Source organism: Sinocyclocheilus anshuiensis, unplaced genomic scaffold (genome assembly GCF_001515605.1).
Source record: "Sinocyclocheilus anshuiensis isolate Anshui unplaced genomic scaffold, SAMN03320099.WGS_v1.1 scaffold453, whole genome shotgun sequence".
Lineage (NCBI taxonomy): Eukaryota > Metazoa > Chordata > Actinopteri > Cypriniformes > Cyprinidae > Sinocyclocheilus > Sinocyclocheilus anshuiensis.
This window is the reverse complement of record NW_015537979.1, coordinates 1,319,764-1,324,749: the sequence shown is the minus strand read 5'-3', so window position 1 is coordinate 1,324,749 and position 4,986 is coordinate 1,319,764. Positions and strand designations below refer to the sequence as shown.

Sequence of the window (4,986 nt, the reverse complement as noted above, 5' to 3'; positions counted from 1 at the left end):
GTCTGCTCCCATATTGAGATGCCCAGGAATGTGAACTACTCTCAGCGAGAGGAGTTTCCCCTAGGACCACACAAGGATATGGTGCGCCAGCCCTCCCTGGTGGTTGATATAAGAGACCACCGCTGTGTTGCCGGTGCGCACCAACACATGGCGATCTCTTAGGTCCTGGAGGAAGTGTTTCAACACAGAAAACGCAGCCAGCATCTCCAGGCAGTTGATGTGCCACGTGAGATGGCGACCACTCCACAGACCGCGGGCCGAGCGGCCACTCATGACCGCTCCCCAACCGGTGAGAGACGCGACCGTCGCTAGCGTTACGTGGCGACAAGGAGCTCCCAGCACCGGACCCTGAGACAAGAACCAAAGTTTACTCCACATGTCTAAGGCACGCAGGCTTCGCCGCGTGACCTTGAGCATGCGGAGCGGGTTTGCCCTCAGGGAGAACTCCTTGGTCTTGAGCCACCACTGTAGGGGGCTCATGTACAGCAGGCCAAAATGTATCACGTTGGACGCAGCTGCCATCAGACCCAGCAGTTTCTGGAACTGCTGACAGTGAGTGACCGGCCTTCTCTCACTCTCGCGACTGCAGTGAGGATCGACTCTAACCGAGCAGGAGAGGGCCGTGCCTGCATCGTGGTCGAATCCCACATCACGTCCAGATAAGTGGTTCTCTGTACTGGAGAAAGCACACTTTTCTTGGCTTTAAGTCTTAACCCCAGCTCTTTCATTTGAGCGAGAATGACATATCGATGCCGAACCGCCATCTGCTCCGATTTAGCTAGTATCAACCAATCGTCAATGTGGTTGAGTATGTGGATGCCCTGGAGTCACAGAGGAGCCAGAGCAGCATCCTCACACTTCGTGAAAGTGCGGGGTTAGAATGCAAGGCTGAACGGAAGAATTCGGTAAGCTTTTTCCCCCAAAAGCAAACCTCAGGAACTTCCATCCATCTTTGGAATGATGAAGTACCAGCTGTAGAACCCAGACTGTCTGCCGAGAGGAGGGACCACCCCGAAGGCCTCCTTCCTCGAGAGAGTGTTAACTTCTTGTTCTATTACCAGAGCCTGCTCGGGGCCCACCAGAGTGGGAATGACCCCGTTGAAACGAGGCGGAGGAGAACCAAACTGATTCGGTAGCCTCTTTCTACAGTGTGCAGGACCCATTGAGACACATTTGGCAGAAGTTTCCACGATGCCAAAAAGGTCTACTAAGGGAATCAGTCTCTCAAGACTGACCTCTGGTGTAACTAAAGCGGTTAGGTCGGTGCCCTGAAGCGGCGAACCGGCAGGGGATGGCCAAAATAGCTGCTCTAGAAACCTCAGAAGTGGTAGCGAGCCTCTTAGTACCGCTACGTTTCCGGGCGGTGACTGAGAGAAGTGCTCGCCGGAGACCGCTGCGCCCTGAAGCACCGTAGGTGGCAGGGTTGGCAGATCGATCTCCTGAGGGCACTGAGGAGAGATGGGCACCGTATAATGAGGCGTACACCACTCTTCCCCAGAGGGGCCTTCCCTCCGAAGTCCTGAGCCATGGCATCAGGTCTCTCTTAGCTGAAGTCTCATATTGAAACGACGGTCCTCAGACCTGCGTCATCGCCTAGGAAGACTAGACTGATAGAACCAGAGGACGCTCGGGGCAGGACCCAATGAGACACGCTTGGCAGGGCCAACACATGGCGATCTCTTAGTTCCGGGAGGAAGTATTTCAATGCTAGAAACACAGCCAGCAAACACAGCCAGCATCTCCAGGCAGTTGATGTGCCATGTGAAATGGCCACCACTCCACAGACTGCAGTCCGAGCGGCCACTCATGACCGCTCCCCAACCGGTGAGAGACGCGACCTTCGCTAGCGTTACGTGGCGAAATGACCCCGCTGAAACGAGGCGGAGGAGAACCGAACTGATTCGGTAGCCTCTTTCTACAGAGTGTAGGACCCATTGAGATACATTTGGCAGAAGATTCCACGCTGCCAAAAAAAGAGGTCTACTAAGGGAATCAGTCTCTTGAGACTGACCTCTGGTGTAATCAGAGCGGCTAGGTCGGTGCCCTGAAGCGGCGAAGCGGCAGGGGACGGCCGAACTAGCTGCTCTAGAAACCTCCGAAGAGGTAGCGAGCCTCTTAGTTCTGCTTCGTTTTCCGGGCGGTGACTGAGAGAAGCGCTCGCTGGAGACCGCTGCGCCCTGAAGCACCGTAGGAGGCAGGGTTGGCAGATCGTTCTCCTGAGGGCACTGAGGAGAGACGGGCACCGCATAATGAGGTGTACACCACTCTTCCCCAGAGGGGGCCGGCCCTCAGAAGTCCCGGGCCCTAGGTGTCAGGACGTTTTAGTCGAAGACTATCCAGCGAGAATGACGGTCCGCAGATCCGCTTTCCGCTAGAAGCCTTTGGCCTGGGAGCGCCACTCTGACTCTAAATTCTGAGGAGTACGAGAAGACTTCTCATAGTCAGAAGAAATACTTCATTTTAATTCTTCAGAATAAAATGCAGCCAAACAACCAGACAAGTAAACACGGCCTGGTGTGATAAGATTCATATCAAAACCAAAAATGATGTAATGCATGCGTTGCCTCGGCAGCGCGCGAGCCACTCGGTCACACAAACAATATCAATCTCCTCGGAGAAAGATAGCTGCAGCAGCTAGCTCTCACTCAAAGGGGGAAGAAACCGGAGCACGGGCTTCCGAACCCCGAGAGAGAGCGCTAGATCTAGGGAATGCGGGTGGAGATAGGGAGAGCCCGTCTCCAACCCGTCCACCAGATAATGTGCGATCTCAATCTTCAGTGTCACATGATCCTTCAGAAATTTATAATATTTAATATTAATCTTCTTAATATATATATATATATATATTTTTTTTAGGATTTTTGAATCAGTGAATAGAGAGTTAAAAAAAAAAACATTTATTTGAAATATAAATATTTTATAGCATCATAAATGTTCTTTACTGTCACTTTTGATAAATTTAATGGATCCTTGCTGAATAAAACTGAGTTTTCCTACTATAGGTAAGGAGTTTTCTCATCCATGCTTTTTCATTCTCCATGGGGTGTTTATAATGATGGTCACCGTCCACCTACTGTATCATAAATACTGAGCATTCTGACATACTGCTCTTTTGACATACTGCTTTGTGCATATTCAGATGCTGGTTTTATTCCTGTAACCCATTCAAATGAGTTTCCAACTTGCAATTTCAGTAATTGCAACATGACACACAGAATTAGCTCACCTTTACCACAGAGAATTCTAAACTCAAGAAACATTTGCAATCACTCTATGCTATAAACATTTGTACATTTAGTGGAATGTAACTATACAAATATAAACATTTGTATAGTTAGTGGAAACCCTGTGTCTTATGTGTGATGTAATCTAACATCTAACTAAAGTAACCAGACAAATCTTTTCACAAGGCCACGTTACCAACAATTTGTGTGTGGAGAGGATAGTGCTGTCCTCTACTGGTCATCACGTGTCACTACATGAACTCTAGGATCATGCGATACAGCAGTATCTACAGACTGCAATGGATTTCTATTCCTAGTTTTTAAAAACATTTTTTTTTTATCCACAGCAGTTTAAAAGTCCAATGTCCATGAAAAATCTGAAACAAATAAGTGTGTATGAGATGGCAAAAGTATGGAAGCTCATTTTCACCACATGAGAAAAACATAGGTCAATTATAATTGACATAAAAAGTTACAATTATGAGATAAAAAGTCAAAATTATAACTCTAAGTAAAAATTATGAGATAAATATAATTAACTTATGACTTTTAACTCATAATTTAATTTTTTTGTTAGTTTCGTACTTATGATGAATGTCATTATTTTGGCTTTTTATCTCATATTGTTTATTTTTATCTAATCATTTCTAAAAACTTGAATTTTCTTTGAATGACACTAAAAATCACTGACCATTATTTTCAAAAATGTTTTCAGATTAATTAATTTAATAATTCAAATGTTTCCTTTAGTGCAAAGAGAGACAGAAAATGTACAGAAATTGAAAACATGATTAAAAAATACAGAAATTGAAATGACAAACATTCAAATCATTGTCTGTATAAATTGCATTGCTATTGTATTTTTAAATTATGTAAATCTGGATAAAGTGATCATCATGTGACTATTGTCTATGCTTGTATCTCTCTGTCAGTTACAGTGTGTTCTGTCCTACTGCTATTCAATCTCCTCCCTTGAAAGTCACTGTATCCTGTGTTCTTTCTCTCTCTCTCTCTCCCTCCCCCTCTGTCCATCCATCTCTCCCTCTTCTCATAACGGCTGCAGTCTCTCTCCTCCGCAGGCATCAGCACGAGTCGTGTAGTATCAGACTGGATGATGCAGGACTGTCTGCTCAGGTACAGTATCTCTCATCTGCTTTATCTCCCTCAAACAGCTGCATGCTCCTCCCTGATCATCCGTGATGTACTGTGGGAATGTGCTGTGGTTTACTGTGCTGTATCTGTGGCCTTGAGGAAACTATGATGTCTTTAATACTGTGCTCTGTAAGACACTTTCCTTTAGCAGCATGTTTTCACTTCTCTGGTTTTGAGATAAAGTCTCACAGGACAGATGAAGTCTCTTGTAACTTTTTGAAGACTTGTGGAGCTCTGAGGGAACTGGTATTCATAATAATAAAAAGATGCCATAATTAATACATAATGTTATGTTTGCATGTGAACAGTTTGAACGGTCAGTTTAGAATAATCAGACTACTTATTTATTTATTATTATAGGGGTGTGAATGTCATTATAAGAAGCGCAATATATTGGTGACCATTTAACCATCAATACTGGACAATAATTTTTTTATTATAAGAAATAGTATAATAAATTATTATTATTATTATTATTATCATTACTGTTGCTATTATTATTACTGTTATTAGTCTGATTAGGGTGATTGCTTCTGTATATTATAATGCCATTGTATATTAAAATCTAAAAATATATAGTGAAATAAAAAAAATGTAAGAATATATAGTG

General features: G+C 44.4%; 1 protein-coding gene across 1 annotated transcript in view; it reads left to right on the top strand.

The window, feature by feature from the left end:
- The window catches only part of LOC107673428 (bone morphogenetic protein 7-like), a 63,485-nt gene that overhangs the window by 56,901 nt on the left and 1,598 nt on the right, over window positions 1-4,986 (top strand). The gene's annotated exons all lie outside the window — the stretch shown is intronic.